At 40.9% G+C, this 23,543-nt stretch overlaps 1 protein-coding gene across 1 annotated transcript in view; it reads right to left on the bottom strand.

The window, feature by feature from the left end:
• Nucleotides 1–22,736, bottom strand: part of ADCY7 (adenylate cyclase 7) — a 58,377-nt gene extending 35,641 nt beyond the window's left edge. The window contains 1 exon segment of the mRNA XM_033069458.1: nucleotides 22,660–22,736. The gene's annotated coding sequence lies outside the window, so the exon portion shown is untranslated.
• Between the last annotated feature and the right edge of the window lie 807 nt (nucleotides 22,737–23,543).

The raw sequence follows: 23,543 nt of genomic DNA, 5'->3' as shown, positions 1-23,543 counted from the left end.
GAGCAGTGTCTGAAATATTAAAAGAAACCCTAATAGCAAGAACCAAATGAATCAATAGAAATTGCTTTATTCCTCTCAATAACTTCTGTATAAAAGCAAGCAGAACCCTTTTTTTCATCTTTAACTACTACAGCACCAGACAGTACAGTTTTGACTTCCATTCCATCTTTTGTTTCACACAAATAACAACAGTGTTTCTGAAATTACTTTAGCAATTTCCATGAAAAGAATGATTGCTGACTGTAATTACCCATTAGCAGATATTAAAAGAGAATCAGGCATCTATAAACATGCAATAGAATAATTGAAGGAGATTAGTGGATGATTTATGAATCTCAAGGAAAAATAATCTCCAGTCTAGTGGACTACACAACTAATTCAGTCTAGGAAATGAACTTTAGCAATCCAAACATACATCACAGGAAATACCATTCATGTTAAAGACAACACTTCTTCCTTTTAAACTTTGCTTTCAAATGCTAGCGTGCAGCCACCTTAGGTTCTTCTACTCATACAAAGCAACTGAGTGGAGAACAGGTATACTTTTAATGATCTCTGCTAGCATTGAGTTTCTTTACAAAGGTGAAGCTTTTTTATACATATTTTGAAATTTTTCATGTGAAATTTCACCTTCCTTAATTACATTCAATAATTAAATTGTTGAAGGGCTCCTTCTGCAATACAAAAAAAACCCCCTTACTTACATTCACCTCCCATTTTCTCACAAAAAGTGAGCATACCCATGTCAACACATCAGCACTCAGAACTGTATTTACATTAAAAAGCCAAATCAATACCACAAGTAGTCTGTCATTCAGAAAAATCCGACCCCTTGACATGTCAAAGCAATCAGTGACACTACATCACTAAGCCATGGAAATGATAGTGCTAGATGTTCTGCAAAGAAAGCATTGAAACTGAACTTTTTAATTCACATTCTTATTTCAGTACATTGCCTCTTCTCATAATGTTTGCTCTCCAATACTTTTTAAAGTAGCAATAAGTAACGAGCGTTTAATTTGGAAACAGTTCTTCAGTCTCTTGTACAAGTGTGCAATAACAGAGGCTGTGGTTTCACAAGCACCAGCAGGCAGCCCTGACCAGCCAAAGGACCAAAGGAAAAGGTCTCACCCACTCAGAGCCCCCATCCTGTACCAGGTACCTGCACCAGGCTCCTGCTGGGCTCTGCAGGGTCCACTCACCCAATACAGCAGGGAAAGCCAGTTCTGGCAGGTCACTTCCCTGTCAGGGCAGGGAGTGCAGCAGGTAGCAGAGGTACAGATGAGCTCCACAACTGGCCTGGGGTTTGGAAAGGAAAAATAAACTACAAGTAGGAAAGCAAGCACAGCAGTGAGCTGTAAACTCACTCATCACTTCTCACAAGTCCACAGCCTAAGGAAGGGAATATCAAGAATATCACTGCTAAAGCTGGGGGCAGGGGAAGGGTGTTTGTTGCTAATTTTTAAATACTACTATTATTACAGGATGTGCTTTGAAGAAAAACATTACAGTCACAGAAAGAAATCTCTGCACTACTAATCCAGGTGGGACAGAAAATGGTGACAGAATATGGTTCAGAAAACAGACTGGTGATTTAAGACAAGCTCACGAACTAAGACAACAAAAAAAGAAAAAAAGAGTCCATACAACCAGACTGATGTAACTGAACTGCACGGGAGAGTTTACTACTGTTTTAAGGCACTTTTTATTGTGAAAACACGTAATGATTCAGCCAACAAATCTATTAAGCCTTATAATTAAGTGCTGGGTCTGGCTCAGCAGGGTGGGGGAGGAAGCAGTCCTTTTATAACACTGGTTTTCATAAGCAGTAAACTCCAGGGTGTAAAAAGATACATCACACCAGAAGGGAACTGAGCTGTGCTTTGCATCTTTCAAAACCAAGGTGTGTGATTATTTCTTGACATCCCAACCCCTGTCACATCTTCCAGATAGATTTTCTGACTTTAGCTGATTTAAAATTGAACTTACCACTGCAAAAGTCAATATCCCCCTTACACTTTCAGTTTTCAGATCTATTTAAAATTCATGTCTTTGAACACAGTGTCCTCAGAAGCCAGGATAGCTTTTCACTGAGTAATTTCAGTTTAGTTATATGAAAAGCAGAGTGCTTGGGCTGTTATGGAAAGTACTAAAACCTGCAATATTATGTAGAGCTATATAAACTGCAGGAAAAAACCCTGCAACACAGAGCATTAAACTTCAACATCATGGGGAAAAATATTTTCAGCTAAGACAGGAATTGGGACAGAGTCTTTTTGTGTCTAAGCACCAATAATTTAGACAAGAATATCCCTGATTTTCACAGAAATTAAAACTCCTGACATTTTCAGAGCATCTGTTTTTAAGGAAAAAAAATCAAAACCATCACACTAGGTAATATTAATCCTTTACTGAAATCAGCAATAAAACAAAAATTCAAGAAAGGTGTGTTTGAAAAGTCTTTTCTTTATCTTTTTCAGGCATTATCTCATTTAGGTTACAGAATTACAGCAAATAGCAAACAAAGAGCTCAGGCTGACAATTTTTCTAAGCTCAATATAATCAATTACACCTAGAATAAATTCTCTGTCACCTGTATTGCAGTATTTTGAATATGCCTCAGTTAATCTATTTCAATAAAGCAGTCAGAGTACCGGGGTGTAACTGGACTCTTCTATGACTACACACAACAAAAGAAGTGCAAAAAGTAAAAAATTACAAAAAATTTAAAACTCACTGTGAACAAGAGTGTAATAGGCATCACACATTGCTCTCAATTTTTCCTGTCTCACACAATTATTTAAGGGGAATGTGCAGTTCAACATAGAAATGAGTCTTGCTCACCTCTAGGGTAAATAGTGTATTTGCACAGAGCAGGTGCAATGACAATATGGCATTGACAAGGCAGGAAAAAGATAACACCTGCCCTGAGTAAGATAAGAAATCACCTCCCATTTCAGTCAAGTATATCTAAAACCACTAAAACAGAGGAGACTCCTCTCTCTCCTACCTACAATATTCCCACCCCACTGAAGTGAACAGAAATACAAACTGGCATCTGAAATTCAAACAATGCATTGATATCAACAACTTCAGTTTCCTAGATTTTTTGTCCCAGCCTCTAATTTTTACAGAGCCAGGTTTTTCTTTTTTTTAATGATTTTGTCAAACATGGTTGTTTCTGCTTACTCAACTCTTCCCTAAGCAATCTCACTTTGGAAGTAAAACTCAGCCCAAGGCCAAGAGATGGACACAGAAAGAATGTAACTGTGCATCAGTACCTGGAGCAGTGCACTGCAGGGTGGTATTGCAGCACAAATATTTTTGTTAATAAAATGCCCTTTACGAAAGCAAAGTCTTTGTACTATTTAAGGAAGAACGGGAAAGGTAAGGAGACAGATTAAATCCAATCCCCCTTTATTTAATGACTAGTACTTCAAGACTAATCAAATACCTGCTTTAAAAATCTTATTTCTCTATACTATTCATTACAGGGGAATTTTAACGTTCCCCAAACTAACCATGCAACATTTGTTACACCACCACATCCGTACTTCACAGCCAAAAAAACTAAAACTAACACTTGCAATAAGGAAGTTCCCTCCCTTGGAGGTTAAATATTAAAAACACCACCAAAGAGACAGAAATTTCTGACAGAAGGATTGTTTCTAGAATCATACCCAACCTCAGGACATAAAGCTGTCAAACACACACAATTCTTTTTCAAAAGTTTTCCAAAATGTAATACCAGGTTTCGCAAAGGTCCTTTGTGGAGTCATTCTGAAAAAAAAATAATGACAGGACTGAAAACCTCAGAAATCTTCGATTTTCAGTCTCACTTGATAGCAACACACTAAAAAATTGTTAGGAGCTGTACATGTATTTTTCACTGATCCACACAAAGGGCCACAGGACCCAAACATTCACAAGTGCCTAGGTAAGCTACTTGGGATCACAAAGAGGGAACCATGCAGAAGAAGGGAGAGCTTTCCAGTGACAACCAACATGCCTCATGGAATTTTGTTTCCAGACTAAGTTTTGATTGTCTACTAAGATACTAAAACGTCTGAACACAGATCTAATCACTATCACTCTTCTTGTTTCATCTTATCTTTCCTCTTACCATTTCCAAAGCTTTGTTTGACAGTCAGCCCTGTCAAACAGTTTCCAATGCCAGGAAGCCACTGGAAACTTGCACCATGCAAAGCACTGACTCACCAGGCGAAATGTGGTATCTCACCTGGCACAGCTTAAACAGACACTTTTAAATTCTCCTGAAGCAGCTCTATCCTTTGGATTTGCTGATACTAAAGCCAGTTAATGAGTATTAAAGGAGAACTAGTTAATTCCAAACCTGAAATAATACCACAGACAGCAAATCTTCAGGACGTGGCAAAAGTCACTTCTCAAAGCAGCTTGCAGTTACTGCCTCACAGCCGCATGAGGTTTACAGAAGAACCTTCCAAACTGAGGCATCACCAACAGCCAAGTGAAAATCACAGTGCTCAGCACCCAGCCAGCCCCCAGGGCTGGGTGTGCACCCACCACAGCAGCACGGAGAGAGCACTTCTTACCTGGACTGCAGTGCTGAGCTGTGCACAGCAGATTACTCCAGGCTTTTATTTACTGGGACCACTGATAAGAAACACATGCTTCTTGTTTGGTTACCATTACAGACCACAGGATTCATAGGCAAAATCTGCATTTCTCCACTCCACTCTGTTCAGTCATTTTGAAATTCCTGCAGGAGAGTGAGCACAGCCCACTCAGGTTAAATCCTTGACACTAAATTTTTTGATGCACCACACATAGGAACCTGCAACAAGACAGGGAATCTTTATTCCAAGGACCACTGTGGCATTAATAATGCTCTATTTCTTCCCCTCGTAGTTCTACTCAATCTCCATCATACATTTTACGAACCTCTACTCAGACAATCAGTAAAAGAAAAAAGTGTTTAACTGAACTTTGACATGCTGCAGCATGAATGTAACCTCATTGAAACAATCATAGATGGAAATGTCTGAGAAGAAGGCTCCAGACTGATAAGGGGCATTGTCTTCATGATAACTGATCCCAATGCTTTTTGAACAAGGCCTGCATGACAGCAAAGGGCATTCTGCTAAAAATAGGATACGAATGTTTTACTAACTTTCACAGCATTATAGATAATGAAAGCCCAACCTTTTCAATAATTTTTGTTACACATAAGACCAAATATCATCAAGTTTAAAAAAATACACTCCAAAAAGGGTAACCTAAATTAAAAAATATGTAATTTGAAACAACTTAAAATATTGAAGATCAGCAAATACGACAATATGGCAGGAAAACAGTTGGGAAAAAACTCCAAAAGTACAGCAACAAAGCATTCCTTACCTGGACCTTGTAACTCTGGATAAAGACTCATCTACTGCTAGTGTGGAAATTAAGAGATTCTGACACTAAGTTTGCTTGTCTTGGAGTACAAATGGGCAGAAGTGCATATCCCTAGGATGCTGTGAACAGACAATTATGTCTCCAGTTAGGCAGATGATGACAAGACATGGTTAGGTACCATCCTAGAACCCAGTGCACCAGCTATCTAGTAGGAGAATTTGTATCACACGTAACAGCTCCTGGCTTTGTCTCACTCTCTTCCAGCTTTATCCTCTTCACATGCATTCTGGGAACAGCTCTTCAGTGAGAAGATGCCAAAGAAGTTCCACACCTCAGCAGAGTACCAGGCACTGGCAGGAGCCGGTTCCTCACTGTTCCTTGTTGGAATCCAGTGCACACTCAGCAGGGGCACGAACCAAGAATAGGAGTAAATGGTCACACAACAATGTTGAAACAACGACCCAAATTGGGGCCCAGAGCAGGAAATCAGAATTAAGATGGCACTGAGGAACCTGATTCAAGTTAAACAGCTGTGCTGGGAAGAGACAGCATCAGCATCTACTTTGCTGCTCACCCCAAAACTCTGTCACCAGGAACTCATTTTGGAAAGCAGAAGGCAAGGTAGACTGCCAAATAATCTGGCATAAAATCAGAGTGGATGCAAAGTATTTTATCACAAGAAATAAAGTAAATTCATTGCCATTTTCTGTTAACTTTTTGCTAAAATACAGAAACTACTTGAACCACCACTCAAAACAGGCACTCCAATCTGTCACAGTAGGTTAAATGTCCAGCTTATACTTCAGTCCTGGGACAGCTGTGGCCATTTCCATTAGATTTTGGGCGGGAGTTAGCTGTACCTAGCCAAGCCCTACATGCATCAGCATTCATAAAACTTGGGTGAAAGCTGGAAAAGAGTCTTATGAAAAAGGTCAAAACCCTGACAAAGGCTTTTGGCAGCCTTGGAGAGAGATGAGAGAAAAAGCCACAAGATATCTCAGAGAGTTCATCTGAAGAGGCAGATATGAATCTGCTGTGTCTGTGCATGCGTAAAAGCAGATAAAAATAAGACTTTGTTAAACCTGTTACATGTTCAATTTGGAATGCCTAAATAAGCTGCTGCTTTACTTTCACTGTGTTATGTACCCAGTATTAAGGATGAGTCGCTGATAATCACAAGAGATGCCTCATGTTCCTTTGAAATGGACCAGTGTCATCTGGAGAGCAGCACATGAGGAGGATGTTGAATAGTTAAAGCATCCCAGAAATATCATGATGCCTTTTGGAAAAATAAACTGTGGCAGTTTTTAAAGTCACCCCATGTTTATGAAGGTGCTTAGTTATAGCAATTTATACTTATAACCACATTAGAGAATTACAATGCAATGTAGAGAATTACAATGCAATGTAGAGAATTAATGTAATGACTATACCAAGCTGACAAAGTTTCACTGACTTTTAGGTTTTTTAATTTTTTAAAGCTACGCCTAAAATCATAGTTTTGTCCAGAGCCCTTGATAAACAGTTGTATGCAAGATTTCTTTTAGTTACAGAGGGATGAAGGTGCTGCTCCCTAAAAGTGTCCTGGGGATCAGGTCCTAGGGACAGTATATTCCTGTCCTACACAGACATTATAAACAAAATGAATGCACAGGAGAAGTACTTCACATTAAAATGTAAAGGGAAGGGAGTTAAAAAAGAAAAAGGTTCTCTCTGTATTTGTAACTGAAGTTCCTCAGAGGCACAGAGACCAGTCTGCTGATAAGCAGCAAGTTTCCGGCAGTAAAGTGATACACAAAGTACTTGGAGCCAATTTTTGATCTGCAAGACAGACAAGCCTCTTTGCATTCAACACTAACCACAGGCGCCTATTTCCCTAGCAACAGCTTGTGGGGCGCTTTCATTTTGACTGAGGAACATTTAACCAGTTACATTATGAGCCCTGCACCTTGCTGCTACAGCAGCAGTAGTTTTTCACACCTACCAAATTGTTATTTGTGTGGTACAGAGCTGCTGGATCAATGCTGCACCTGCAGCACAGATTTGCTTTATCGTGTTTTGATGGTTTGGGGTTTTTTTTCATTTTTTTAACTACCTCAACCTTATCAAGCTAAAACTGGTCAAAAGTGAAAAAAAAACCCAAAACCTTAAAGTATTAAAAAAAGGTAACTCAGTTACTTAGTAACACCCCTGTTTATTTTCCAATGTTTCCTTTGTTTTAAGTTTGGACTATTAGAGAGCACACAGAAGTACACAACAGTTGTGTATGTAACAAGTACAGTCCTTGATTAATTTTCGACTTAATTCAACCAAACGAGACAGAAAATGTACCAAACTAATGATGCAACATCAACTATTCACCATCAGATAAAATGGCATAATGAGATTTATAAAAAAAGATTGAAGTGACAAAAATTGAGAAATTACAATCTAGGAACTAACCACTCAAAACTAAGAAACTGCAATATCCTTCAATAAAAATGTAATTGAACTATACTTATCCATCCTGAGTTTATCTTCAGATGTTAAGGAAGGAAACAACAAATTTTCATGAACACTATGCTCCAACAAAATACAAACTACTAATGGACATAAGCCATAGCCTGAAGATCCAACCTGCTGGTAGTTCTTAAAGATAACCATGATTCAAAGACCTCATTTTCTGCACAGAACTCCAAGAAGAAAGCCAGCAGTTCCACACAAGGAAAGTGTAAACCCATGCTATGAAGCACATCAGGAGCAGATGTGGAAAGAGCAACCAAACACAGTTCTCTGGTCAATTCTTCCCTGGTAGATCAGGGAGCTCCTGTGGAAGCACAAATCACCCATTTAATTAGGGTGAGCTGTTCAAAATTCTGATTACTTCCAACTCTCACTGGAGTTGTTCAGCACAGTTTAAGAGCAGGCCTGAGAGTCAACTATTGCCAAAAGCCCAAGAACATTATTTCAACAACCACATCCTGTGGCTAAATCACAATAAATTCCAGAGCTATTTTTCTCCCTTGTAATCCCATATTTCCATCTTGTGAACACACAAATTCTCAAAACCTTCTGAAGTCCTTAGCCCCTGTATGAGAAGGACAACTAATGTGTTAAAAGAACTCAAATAAATTTCTTTTGTCCCTCCTATGGATTTTCTGCTGACAGATTCCATGTGTGTCGTATTCTCTTTCTTCTCTCCTAAAGGAACTGACCTAACACAAATATCCACCCACAAAAGGTGCCAGCAAAATAAGTGAATACTCACAAGACATTTCAGGAATACAGTAGTCCCAAGCTTATTAGACACATAATTTTGGACTATACCAATTCATTACAGTAAACATCTTTGTTGGCACTTAAATCTTTTGCTGGATTTTATTCTCATCCATCCAGAAACATGTAATTCCTGGAGGAGAATGTCTGTTCAGCTGTGGCAGGAAGCATAATGCTGGGCTTTAAATATCCCATAAAATAATAATGAAATTATTGGTAATAGCATTATGTTTTCAAAAATAAATATATAATTAGATAAGAATGCATGATGTTAAGGACAGCACAACGCCCGTGCTTCAGCTCCCACTGACAGACATGGTGCTTACAAAAACAACACAGCAATCAGGGCTGCAAATTCACTTACAGAAATGAGGGGGGATCTTTTACCGCCAGTTTTTCAGCAGTAAATGGAATCAGCATCTCTGAGCAACGGCGTGACAATGATATCAGGAGGTTCCTTTCATTCCTTTCACATGGCTGAAACACCACCAGTGCTTCTGAGGTGCAGTGGAAGCTGACACCACTGCCATCACTTCCTTATTGCTGAGCTGCAGCTCTGCACCTGCCTGAGCAGCAAAGCTGGCACACCAGGGGAGGGCCCGCGTGCAGAACAGGAGGTGTCTGGGATGTGCTCCACTGCAAACAACATCTTCAGCAGCCAGTGCAAACATACTCATAAATCACCATCCTCACTACACATAAAGTTTAGGTCAGTTTAATGAACACAAACAGGAAGTTTTGCTGTTCCTTTTAGAGAAATAAACCCACAGATCCCAGCTCTGGCTCCACAACAGGGCGTCTACAGTAACATTTGCTCAACAAGTTTCTCATCCTCTTCCCTTTTCCTCCCCACCACTTATTCCAACCTTGTTGCCACACCATTCTTTCAGTATGTGCATGTCACTGTCTCTAGGACTACAGATGAACTCAGAAATAACCACTTGTCTCTCTTAGGTTTTGTTTCTCTTTGCCCAGGAGGCAGACAGGATCAGTGATGGTGTGCAGCAGCTTTGAGGGCAGCTCAGCCAGCACAGCTGAGAGCAGTTGGCTGCAGAGCAGAGGCAGAACAACGAGGTGACAGCAGGAATGTGCTCCTTAACCTAAAAACGCTGCTGCAGCCGTCATAGGGAGGAACTGTGCTCCCACATGTGCCTCAAGACGAGGAACAGTTCAGAGAGATGCTATGCAAGAGCCAGGAACAGAAGAGATCAGCTTCTCAGGGGAAAACTGACCTCTCAATGCCTTTAGCACTAAGCAAGTAGACAGGGAGGTCTGAAATTCTCTATTTTAACATATGACAAAAGCCACCAACAGTTCAGTTATGCACAGTCTGTGACCTGCAGGAAATATTTGAGACTGTAAAGAACAGGGACAGATAAATATATGCAAGCAGGGAAGACTCACCCCAGTCAGATTGGCTCACCCAACCTCTGAAAACTGAATGAGGAGATCCAAGATGCTTTCCCAGAGCGGGGAGGAGAGTTGTAATTGCATCATTTTTCTAGATGAGCAGTGTCAATGATTTTGGCTCTGAGTCAGTCCCGAGCCCGTCAATGCCCTGTGGAGGTCCCTGGGGCACTGTGCTATTAGAAGTGATGACTTTCACAACAGGCTGCTGAGCAGGATCCAAACACAAATACACTTATGAAAGAAAGGAGAACTGCTACTTTATTTTTCAGTAAGAGCAAGAACACACTGCCTGTACTTTGGGTAACTTCCAGCAGCCAAATTATTGTTAATGTCCAGAATGCTTTCCACTTCTGTCTGGGAGCTTCCAGAATGAGTAAGACCTTATGTACTCTTATTTCTACCAACACTTCACAAAATGAAAAGCCAGAAATAAATCAGACTTGCTAGAATCACCCTGTGACACCACTCACATCTTCTGACTGCCAGGTTTATGCTTCCACCAGCAAACACACTTCAAGTTTACTACCTAAAAATCCAGTCAATTCACGCAGAGAAAAAAAAAGGTGCTCTTCCCTTCCAACTTACAATTTTTGCATGGCAAGTTATACACCAAAAGAATCTGTATTTAATAGCAGGAAATAGGAGAGGAAGAATTAAGGGACTTTACAGATAAAAAACTATTTGAAAAGTTTAGCTCACTCTTTTAGACAGAAGGGAATTAAGCACACAAACTGAAAAGACACAAATCCTTTGTGACCAATTTGCAGCTTCTAATATGTTTTTTGTCTTGCACACCTTTCAGAGGCTAATCTCCAAACCAAGTATTTTTTATATTTGACTAGCAGCCTCAAACTCAGCCATATGAGTTTACAGTGAGAAAGAAAAAACCAAACATTTGCATTTGTAGAGTGTTTCTGATGTAACAATCTGCAAATATTTACAAATCCAAACCCCACACACTAACACTTCATTCATTTCTGTTGGTTTTAAATTAATTTCAACAAACAAAGCAGAAACCACTGAATTACAATATAATGCACAATATGACAAACCCCATGTTCACATTAATCACTGAGTCAGCCCACTGTATCCAGGAACGAACATCCAAGTGTTTCAGGATAAGGAAAATCGTAAGTTAAATGCAACCCTTCAGTGACCTTACCCATGCACAAAACAGGCAAATCTACATTTCTAGGTACTCTATGTATTACACACAGACATAAAAATGCTGTAATGTTCATTTAAATCATAAAGCACTGGTTTACATCCAAACTTCTACTGTTTTATCACCATGCTAAGCCTAAGCATATGGACCAGAAGAAGGAAGGGAAGCAATAAAATGTGAGTGAAAATGTCTGGTAGGTATTTTTATTTAAATCCATTCCTTAAAATGACTGTTAGCAATTACTGTATTCAGGCACATATATATTGGACTACATCAATAATTTCATCACTGTCTATTTGCTAAATGTACCTATAAGCATATATAAGCACAAAGAAACTCCAGATGGTAAGGTAAGTTGAAATTAATTATAAGCAAGCAGTCAAAACTTAGGTCTCAAAACACTAACTGCTCCACAGCATTTTCACAAACACACTGGAAGTGTTAAGTGACAAGCATAGAAAAAGGCTTCCTATGTCTTTCACACAAGCTCCCAACTTTAGGTGGAGTTTAAAAAAAGGTATGTGGGGGAGACAGCAGATCTGCAAGAAATGTACAAAAGTTCAAGTGACGTTCAAGGAAAATCAGTGGGGTAAAAGAAAAAACTGTCCCATTGTGAAATGTACTGGACACTGTCAGCTGCAGACGTCAAGCACAAACTAAGAAAGCATTAAGACAAGCTTTTATATTTAGTCACTAGGTAATGTCTAACTGTGATGAACATGGAAACCAACATTCACTGAACTTTCCACCCAAAACCACTGACTTATGAAATGCTGATTTCCTAGACAGGATGAGAAAGAAAAGAAGTAAAATAAAGTAGAATCAAAGCTGCATATCAAACAACCTACATATAAGAGAGATTTTACACGTACTATGAATACTAGATGTCCACTTTATCAACATCATGGCTGAAATAAATCTGTACTGTGCATAAAGCAAGGACTCAAATCAACCACAATAAACAAAACCTAAGATTCTGTAGAAAAATATATTCATGACAGCAAATATAATAAGTAATACATCAAATTTTCTATGTGGTGTTAGATTTTATCAATTTCCTTTAACATTTCCTCATTCGGTTGAGATGGATCTGGACATTAGCACAAAACTGTGTTTCCCAGGGGATGCTGAGCGACCTCCCCAGGGCAGATACAGACCAGACACGAGTGGGGCTCCCCCCTTGCAGCCAGAGAGCAGCACTGGCTCCTCCTCTGAGCCCTTGAGTGACTGTCCCAGTTTGCCCTGGTTTTATGACCCCACAGAAAGAATCAAGAGGAGGTCAGTCTGAGGAACAGAGATGATTCAGTGAATGACGCATCAAGGAACTCAGGCTGCGGGTCAAGAAATCACAAAAAATAGGCAGATTCTCACTCTGGCAGAAGTCAAACAAAAGAACAGCCAGGAAGCTCATCAATAAAGGCAGATATTTGTGTCAGTACTCTGACTTTGAACAGGCAGTATGTCTAGTTCTGGCCAGAAATTAGTCTCTTGCACAAACAAGCTACAGTACAAACCCAAGGTAACTGCATCAATACAAAACCCCATGGCACAGTCCAGGAACAGAGCATATACTCTTCCCCATATATTTCCTCAACGAATATGCTTGAAATTATTGGGAAACATTTGTAAAAAACTAAAGGTCCTAAGAAATGTTTTAAAGTCTGCTGACTTCTCCATTAAGACTGGAAGGAAGATATAAGAATATTCAAGCCCACTGACACAGCATTAGTGTTTTATCAGACTATTAATGTTAGCAGACCCTGAATCACAAAATTGTGTTTTAAACAAAGCTTTTAGCATTTGACTGTAGAGAAAACTTACCTTGGGCCAAAAGATGATAAAAATTTGTAAGAGAAGCGAGAAGGCAGCAACCAGTTCTGAAAGGCTTCTTTCTTTTTGTAAACAATTCATAACCAAAAGCTATGTTTGGCAATACTGCAAGGAAGATGCAGTAACCCCTCAGGTTACTATCATGTTATTATAAAAAGGCTTTTTTATAAAGAGAAAGGGCAGATGAATAAAATTCACTGTTGCCTATGTTCCATGCTGTTAGCTATATAGCAACATAGAAAGGAATTAACAATGAATAGTTTATAGGAATACAAGCAATCATCCCAAGCAGGTTAGAACTAGAGAAAACTACATCTTGAGATCATTCTGACTCAGGCTTTTCTTCCAATAAAAAGGCACAAAATACAGTTTGCATGGTACAAATGATCTGTCCAAATTATCAAATTACCCTTAAAGATTTTTTAACGGCTAGTTAAAGAAAACTATCTACCTAGTTACGCAAACAAATTATCAGCAGATCAATTAAAACATGAGGATTAATAGCACGTAAAATTTCCCATGGTAACTGCCAATGTACAAACTGACAGCTTCCTGTAAAGAAAAGCAGAATAATTTGTCTCACATTTACCTTATGTTGGATAGCACTACACAGGTAATAACTAAGGCATTTTAACTTGCCCCCGACAACATTTTGTGCAGCCACCCTCTTAGGTTATTGTCTAGAAACTTGTGTGGCCATAATTACCACATTGCTCCCCTAGTGTAAGAATAAACATTTATGTCAGAAGATATTTGTGCAGCCTGTGTGCACTGCTCAGGAGGGGAGGAAGCTCTGCTATCAAAAGCAGCTCTCCTCTGTAATCACTAATTCCTCGTGGCTGTCACAGGAGCCATCACATATCTGAAGTTTTCCTGGACATTACTAAAGCTCTTTACACATAACAGCCCTTCATGTGACAAGGGGAGACGGGAAGGGCTGGCTGGATGGCACTGCACTGAGGAAGAAGCAGCACTCAGCCTCCTCTGCTGAATAAGACACCAACAAAGCTCATCCACAATCACCTGGCTGTTCCCTAGCAAAACAGGTGGTTCGTGCATTTAAAAACCAGTTTTTCAGGTCTGAACTCAAATTGTATGGTAACCATGCAACAGACCACCCAAGGGTCTGTGACTGGCCAGAGGGTCACACAGCAGCACAGGGAACAGGAATCAAAGGCTGCTTGGATCCTTCTCACAGAGCAAAGAAAAGCCCATGCTGGGGGTGTCGAGTTCAGGAACAGCAATATGGGAACCCTGGGAAGCATTGACCAAATCCTAAAGAACACTTCAAAGAAGAAAGATTCAATGAACAGCATGCTGTATAGTTTGTTTTGCACTAACCAGCAATCACTAGCATCACCTGGAAAACTTCTTTAAAAATTCCCCCCACTATTAGCTCTGTGTCTTTTTGATTGTCAGCTATCTCATGCCTCTACGAGTAAAGTATTTCTAGGTCATGGGGCTCCAGGAATGTTTGTTTACTTCAAAAAGACAGTCAGAGCTGATGTTAATGTCCAGGGCATCTGTTCCCAAGGTCCAGGCTCAGTGAGTGGGTGCAGAGAGCCAGCACCCAGAATCCTGAGGTGCTTAAAGCACTTGCATATAGGGTGAACACAAATACAGCTGGTTGGTGTCTTGCAAAGAAGGCACAAATGAGATGATACCATCACTAACCTGCATACAAAAAGAGAACTTATTAAAATTCAACCAGGAGGCTGGAAAGAGGAGTGGAGTTGTTCCCCACTCAGAACCGGCACAATTCCCCTGCTCACTGCCAGGCCACTGCTCTGACAGCACAGTTCAGGTTACAGCAATTAAAAAGTATTTCTGGACAACCTGATTAACCAATGTGTTAAGCAGCTGCTTCAGAACTGCTTTTAAAATGCACCAAGTATCCAGAAGACATACACTGCCTTCTCCCTTCTGGTATCTCCAGAGTCCCCTCCCATCAATGTCACTAACCCAAGCCTGACTCTGGATCAGGGCAAGTTCTTCCCAAGCCCACTGTAGTATCATTATGTAACAATAACACAATATAATTAGGTCTCCTGTGCCTGCAACCCACTTCTGTGAGGGCAGTGCACAGTTAAAGAAATCCTTCCTACTCCCCCTGATCTCACTTTTTTCGCCTCTTGAAAACCCTTCAGTTTCTAATGAAAACATTTTAATAGCATGAAAAAACTGCCATAATTGTTTCATGGCTTTCCAATTCCCAGAGTTCCCATACTTTCTGCAACCAACACTCCTCAGACCTACCAACTAGTAAGTTGGTTGTTTGGGAGTTTTTTTGGCCACTGCTTCTTAAAAAATGGCTGTGTAAATGCACAGTCACAAAGAATGATGCCATTCAGAAAGATAAAAAGAAATAAGCACAATATTTTGGATTCTGTGGCCTTCAGAACTGATGTTTTGGTTAGTTTTCTTCATTTATACCAAGAGATGTTTATGTATCTTTACATAAACACGTTTCTATTGGCAGCAGAGAACTCCAGGAGAAGCCTAACCATGAACAATGCAGTTTAAAACAAGTACAGGAGAATCTATTTTGAAATACAACTGCCTGCATAAAAGTAGGACAGAAATTAATTCAACATGTAAAACAAGTGTTTAAATGCTACTCTGATAAACCAGTTTAGCTACAACTAGATCCAAATTCCCTGCGTAAACATGCTTGACAAATGGTTATGGAATACAGAATTAATAAAAGAGCAATTATTTCTTGCTTAAATATGTCCAGAATTTTGAAAAGCAAAACTTCCCCCTTTTTACTCCCAATACACTATTCATGAATGGCAATTTAATCTCCTTTATCTAACAACATCATTAAATAATTGGTCTGCACCTGACCAAAAGCAATTAACACCCACATGCAGCTCTGCTCAGACTGACAACCTGTGTCACTGAATCATGTTCTACAACTCCACAAGTGAGCTCTGAACATGCAAGCAATCAACACATCAGCTCGCTGGGGGAAATAAAACAGCCCGTGTGGAATTTCACCTTTTGCAGCACTGTAAAAACTGTATCAAACTGTTTTTACCAAGTAACTACACTGGGGTTTTACTATTTGAAACCTAAACATGGTGTTCACACTGTTATCAAATCAAGTTCTCACTTTTTCAGAGCAACTCCTAGCTTTGAGTATCTTCCCACGTGACATTGCACAGTCTCAAGAAAACCACAATATAATATCAACTCAACTGCTGCTGTAGTGCTGCAAAGCATCTTCTGCCTTATTCTAAAACTGCAGCACCCTCAGGGAAGAGGGAATGGAGGGCTTGTAATTGTTACAATTAGCAATCTAAAAATAAAAAGTAAAAACTACTAAATTCAAAACAGGATACTTCTCAGGAACTTGACAAAAAATAGATGATTTTTAAAAAGTACTACAGTGAAATATTTTTGTGTTGATTTCCCGCTGTACAAATAAAACAGAAGAACAGAGCTCACTCTTAAGAAATACTGAAATTGGGATAACAATTCAACTAGCAATACCTCCAACCAAAACAGAGGTCACTTTTCCAGCATGTTTCAGAAGTATAATTTACTACCTGGATAACCAGGAGCCAAATTTTACAGTACAGCCACCACTGATGAGGAGGGAGTTGTCCCTGCCTGTCTCTCTAGAAGTTCAACAATGTGTTCTGACAACTTCCTCTAGCCTGGTTGTTCTGTTCCTACAGAGGAAAAAAAAAATCATACTTAAAAAATGCTTATCCTATGAATAAAACCTATGTTTTGTCCATTTAGCTTCATGAATCATCTCTGCAGCAGGTCAGATGAGCACCAGTGCTGACTTGAGGGCGGGGTGGAAGCACGGGGGCAGGAAGTGAACAGAGCTGCTGCCTTTTAGTGACAGCTGCTCCTTGAGCCAGCTTAGCTGCACCATAAAAATCACAGCTTTCAGTGTGCTTACTTCTGTGCTCATATTCTAAGCCATATATTTCTAGGAAAATACCACTTTTTTAATCCAAACATCATGAGTCGTTATTACATTATAACAAGTGAGCAGAAAGGGATTTAAAGTTCCCAGGATGTTCCCAAAAGAGGGTGTGCCCTCCTGTATATACACAAGACCTTGCTGGGGAAAAAAGGAAAAGTCGTTAAATTCATTAACAAGGTGGATACTTTGTAACAGAGAAAAATTGGGCCAAAAAACCCCAAAACTCAATCTGTTCACAAGAATACAAAGTGACTAGTAGCCATGTAAAATCTGGAAGAGGATAAATTTTAAACTCAAACCTGAATTCCTGATTAAAATTATCAGGAATGCCTGAATATATTTAACACATTTTCTGGTACATTAGTTTATTCCAAGAAACATATATCTCACAAATTTATAAATGTTTGTTTCCTTGGCATCGAAATACCTGTCATCTTCATGGCTGAAACTGCCAGTAAAGGAGGAGCAGAAGGTCAGGCAGAGTGTCAGGAGTGAGATCAGTAGCGGTACCCCAACTTCCTTTCAAATGAGAAAATTGAAACCAAAATTCTCTTGTGCTACTGTGACTTATTTTTTTTATTTATTCCCACATGCACTCAGTAGCAATAACAGGGAATAAGAGAAAGACACACAGAAAAGCTTCAGTACAAAGTTCATCCTCTCTCAACTTGATCCAGTCTGGGGTTTTCCCCGCAGCTGACAGTCTGAGCTTGTTTGAGCAAGCAGGTCCAGGCTGAAACACCACAGCAGATGGGCTCAGGTTGACGTGAGCCAGATGCTAAGAATATCTGGTATTTAAGTGATCAGGGCTTTATTGCCTATTTCCATTCATTTCAGCTGAGTTTGAATAAACCTCAGTGAGCTCAGTCTGTCCCAGTCCACCTTTGTGAGCTCCTTCCCAGCTGCACTCCTTGCCCAGCCCTTCCACGTGTTCTGTCATCCTACTGGAACGTTTGTTCCCTCACCACTTCGGTTACTTGGATGGAAAACAGTATTCAAGTAAGAATTAGTCACTGCTAGGTGTTTTGATCAACTAGTTCTTTCAAAGAACCCCCAGAATTAATATATATTTTTATATAAATAAAGCAGAAAATGTCCCAGACTGGACATTAAATAAGTAAATATTGACTAAAATCCAGGGTATATTATAAATGAAGAGCATCCTACTGCAAAATTTTATTCTACTCCCTGAAATGCTAACTTATCATTATCAGTCATAAAAAAAAACTCATAGAGTGAAAAGTAACAACCCAAACCCAAAATTATACAATCACAGGTAAACTATTTCTACGTTTGTCCACCTATAAAACACTTTCTGTGGTGTCTCCTTCCTTGAAATAAAGCACACAGACTTAAGACCTGACAACTTTATTGAAGCCCTTTAAAACATTTTTGTATTGATTCTGAGACTATGCTTGTGGCTTTGTAACAAGCCATATACAAGGCAGCATTATTAAAAAAAATAAATTTACTGCTCTTCTTGCTGAACATGTCAAAAAAATGCATTGCTTTTGTTGTGGGCTGAATGACAACTTGCATTGCATTGCAGTACTTGTCTGTGCATCCCACAGAGCAGGTGGTGGGATAAAGCCCCATCACTGCCTTAAGTGATGCAGGACACTGGGGAATGAGGTTGGAAATCACCTCCCTCACTGCACTTGGCCAGAAGGCCCCAGCAGCAGCCTGAGCAGAGCAAACACAGACGCTGCAGTGAACAGCACACACGCAGCACTCGAGGGAGAGCTGCCAGAAACAGCCTGCTCTGCTCAAAGAAAGTCGTCCTCTTCCTCTGACTTAACACCAGTTGCAGTCATGGTAATCTTTGTTATTTCTGTTTTTAACTAGAATCATTGCTTATTCACTTTAGTTTTGTGCCCTGAGACAGAAGTTAAACACACCCTGTTGGTTCCTTCTCTCTAATTACCAACCAGAAGCTACTTTTAATGCTGAAAAGAGGATTACAGAACAGCTGTTAAGAGAGGAACGTTTTGGCCATTAGCTGTGAAGGAAGCTCTTAGAATAAAAGATATAAAGCCCTGCTGTCACAGGAGAGCCAGCTTTGACTTTGTTTCTTCTTTAAAGCACCAAAAGACTTGAAGCCTTGGCTTGGTTTTTACAGCAGCTTGACTGCTACAGAGGAGGAGGTTTGTTTATTTTTTGTAAAAGTGCTACTGAAAAGACACCACACAGAACAAAGCTGTTTGAAGGGCACACTTTGACACACATCATAATTCCAAGGTACTGAGGTAAAAAGAAAAGGAACAGCAGCCACAGGTTCTACTTAAATTCCGCTATTTATCTTTGAGTAACCTAGACAAAATCATTCCACTTTTTACATTTTTACACCCTCATTTCATTAACTGAAGAGGTAACATTCAGGAGTAGACAGCCTGCACGTGATGTGCAGGAAATATCATTACAGCATAGCTATGCTATCATATGTTATTATTAAGCAAAGAAAAACACTTCCAAAGGAAAGATGCAATGTATGGCTGTCCTCCTGCCTGCATATATGGACTACCCTGCTGCTCAGCACCACAAGACAGAGCCTGCATTCTATTTGAGGAGCCTCAGGAAGACAGGATGGTGTTAGAGGTGAAAGACAAACAACAACAGTTATTTAAAGTGATTTCCAAGAATCTGGAGATAACAATAATGATTTTTATTATAAGAGTGCTGTAAAACTCCTAATTTTTAAGACAGCATTTTTTTCCAGATGAAAATGTTCTGTTTTTGTAAGAGTATGAAAAAAAAATCTAAGATCTATGTCTTTACTATTCTCAAAATGAAAAATATAAAACTCATTATTTTTGCAAACACAAGACAGACTCTTCCTGAAGTCCGCTGTAATGGCCTGAGGAAGAAATTGCACTTCCTTATTGTAAAACAAGATGATTTAACTGCACAGCGCTTACAAACTATTTCACACTGTAACATCCTGTCAGTTTAGCAAATAATCATCTTGAAACTTTGCAGGTGCTAGTTTAATAGATTATCTCCCTCTTAATGCAGTATTCAGCCTTGGAAATAACAGGTTAGCTCCTCAAATGGTGCTTTAGAGAGACTGCACTTCACAACTGTAATACTGACCGGGTTTTATTGGGGAAGGAAAGAGATCTTTGGCTCAAGCAGGTCACGGCTTTCACCCGAAAAGCCGTGTTGGTTTAAGGAAGGTCTGGAACTCTTTGACAGCGCCCATGGCACCCACAGCACATCTCATTCCTGCCCAGCTGCTCCCACACACCTCAGCCCCAGCCTGACTCCCGAGGACAGTAAAACACTCCTCGATATACCCTAAACAGCAGGTATTTCTATATAGAAAAATCCCAAATGACATCGCAATGAGTCATTGCAACAGAAGCTTTGCAGATGCTGAGTTATTCTACTAATCTGAATCAAATCCAGGTAGTCTGGATCCTTTTTCAGAAAGATAAGATATAGCTTCAACACAAACTATAAGACTGAGGGAAACAATAACTGGGTGAAGTATTTCACCCTGTATTTTACAGACTTTATAATAAAGTTAAAATCTGAACAAGTAATTTTAATAAATTCTGAAACATTAAACCCAAGTCAAAAGTGTAACACAAGAATAAATCTAAGTTTTCAATTTAGAGATTTTATTGTAACTCCATGGGGAATACTGTCTTTTTCTAGTTTGTTAATCTAAGAGCAACTGGCAACTACACAAACATCCACCTTAACAGAAAACAGGGATCATCATTCCTGGGCTTACACCTTAAACTAATTAGCTCTCAACCAGCACCTGCTCTTTCACTGAGCACAAGCCGTGAGGGCAGAAATACCCACGTACATTAGGGAATGAAGTCTCTCCCTTGTTTACTCTTAATTGTGCTGACATTAGCTTCATTAAGAAAAATACAAGAAGTTTAATGGCTGCTTTGCAAGAACCCCCAATGACCCTAATTGCTGTCACTAATGGCTTCTGGAAGCAAAATTAACATGCTGTAATGGTCATTAGAAATCTGTATTGGCTTACTGTTTTCAGAGAGGTATTGCACTTACCCCTCAGTCTCTGTTCCGCACTTTTGGATGGGGGGGAACTGTCAAGGTGTGGTAAATACTGTTTTTAATGTCACCCACTCCAATGAAGACTTTTTTCAGAAATATTTCATTCAGTACAAACACAAACATACCATGAGTGCATGGTATCACTAGTTGTACCATACACCTCAATACATTCTTTTTCCCCTTACAGGGGATCATAGAAATCCTTCCACATCAGGACTTAAGCATTTGAAAGATCAGGACACCTAAAGCAAAAAATGTATTTACTTTTGACCTAGACACAAGCATTAAACCTCCTGGAATTTTTCTCTTGCTTTCCTGGAATCCTGCATGCTTAAAAGCGGTATTGGAAATTTTTCTTATTAATCTTCAAAATATATAATAGCTACAGAATTTCTTCATAATAATTTTCCTTTTTAGATATAAAGAGGTAAACAAGTTAATTTCTTTATTTTTTTCTTTTTTTGAGGTGAGTTCCTTTTAGAAGTTCCCAGGTACTTCTTTTTCTATTAAAAAAACCAACCAAACAAAAACCCACCACCCCTTGAACCCCTCTATCATGAATCTCAGCAGAAAGCAGTAAGGTCACTAAAGCAGGTACACTTACAGCCTATTTCCTACTATGGAGAAATTTTCATATTACAGTGCCCAGATGCTTTATTTCCTGTAATAAATCTCAACCACTTCAGACTCAAATCCAAAGTTTTTAGGTACATTTGTGTGGATTTTCCCCACCTTGTATTTGCACAGCACTTAGCATGATCTTGGGCCACAACCAAGTGTGTCAGGCTCTCAGTAACACAAATAAAATATAACACATCTGACAGGAGGACTTCCATGCTGAACCAAATTCAAACATTACACTGCATATTTCCTTTGCATGTCCAAAAAGGGTTTCAAAGTGTCTCTGCCCAGTTCTCAGCACTTGTGCTGACCACATCCTTACTGCTGATGGGAGAAGTCTCAGGCCTAACAGAGCAGAGTACAGTCCGGGTGGCTGGTGATGACATGCCCCTGTCCCAGGATATCCTTCACCTGCCACTGGCAAACATCACATCCCAGCAACAGTGATCCAACTCTGTGCTACATGTTTTACAGTGCTTTAACCCCTTTATTAACACTTGTTATAAAAATGCCAAAACACATCCCATGGAGACTAGAAATAATTCACCTATTCAGCAGTAAAACAAGGTACAAACCAAACTTCTGCAAAAAGACGGAAACCGAACTTGTGCTGATATTCTGAGCTCCCACTGGTATTTAAACACCTCCTTCAGCAGTTTAGAGCCCTACTGTGTTAAAAAAGTGCAATCCAAATAGAATCTGAAATACCCTCCACTAAAAACAAGCCAGCACTTAGTATGTGACGCAAAAGACACCTCCAAACTTCTCCATTCATGTGCCAATACTCAGGCTCGCAGCTTTACCAAATCCGCCTTTTCTGAGCGAAATAAACTTGGAGAAAACGTTTATGGGCCTCAACGTTTGTTCGCCGTTCCCAAGTGTATCAACTGGTGTCACACGAGGTAGTAAATAAGCATTATACGGGAAACCTATCGAGCCTTCCACTCTCCACGTCGCGGCCCGCGCAGCGCGACCCCCGAGCCCTCACCCTGCGGGGACATCGCCCCTCCCGCGGCGGTCTCACCTGCGGCCGGCGGAGCAGCAGCGGGCAGCGGGTCGGGGCTGGGGCTGGGGCTGGGAGAAGGCTCTGCTCCTCCTCCTCCTCCTCCTCCTGCCGCCCGAGGTGTCTCTGGGGCCCGCGGAGCCTCCCTGGCGCGGCGAGGGCGGGACCGCGGCGGCATCGCCCCTCCTGCCTCTGCTTGTGCTCCTGCCCCTGCCCCTGCCTCTGCTCTGCGCGCGGAACGCCGCCGGCACCTCCAGGGGACCGCGCGAGGGGCTCCCCCCCGTCGTGAGGGGCTCCCCCTCATTTCTGCCCCGCCCCGCGTCTGGGGGCCCCGTCCCGCACAGGTCGGAGGGTCCGCGTGTCCCCCCGGCAGCGATCACGCTGTACGGCGACGGAAACAAATTGCTGTCCGAGACGCTGAAAAATACAAAAGTTTACGGGCAGCTTTTTTTTACATCTGGCCGCTGCTGTGGTGGCTCTGGCAGGGCTCGCACCCTGGTCACGGCCAGGCTGCGGCCGGGGGCAAGGGACCTGAGCAGGCTGCACCTGAGGAACCCGCCGGCGGCTGCTATTGCCCCACAGCACCGGGCTGCCACTGCCCCACAGTGCTGGGCTGCCACTACCCCACAGCACCGGGCTGTCATTGCCCCACAGCACCGGGCTGCCATTGCCCCACGGGCTGGGCCTCCATTGCCCCACAGGCCGGGCTGCCACTGCCCCACAGTGCTGGCCTGTCATTGCCCCACAGTGCTGGGCTATCATTGCCCCACAGCAGCGGGCTGCCATTGCCCCACGGGCTGGGCCTCCATTGCCCCACAGCACCGGGCTGCCATTGCCCCACAGTGCTGGGCTATCATTGCCCCACAGCACCGGGCTGCCATTGCCCCACGGGCTGGGCCTCCATT

Source organism: Catharus ustulatus, chromosome 11 (assembly GCF_009819885.2).
Source record: "Catharus ustulatus isolate bCatUst1 chromosome 11, bCatUst1.pri.v2, whole genome shotgun sequence".
Taxonomy (NCBI): Eukaryota; Metazoa; Chordata; class Aves; order Passeriformes; family Turdidae; genus Catharus; species Catharus ustulatus.
This window is presented reverse-complemented; position numbering and strand designations above follow the sequence as displayed.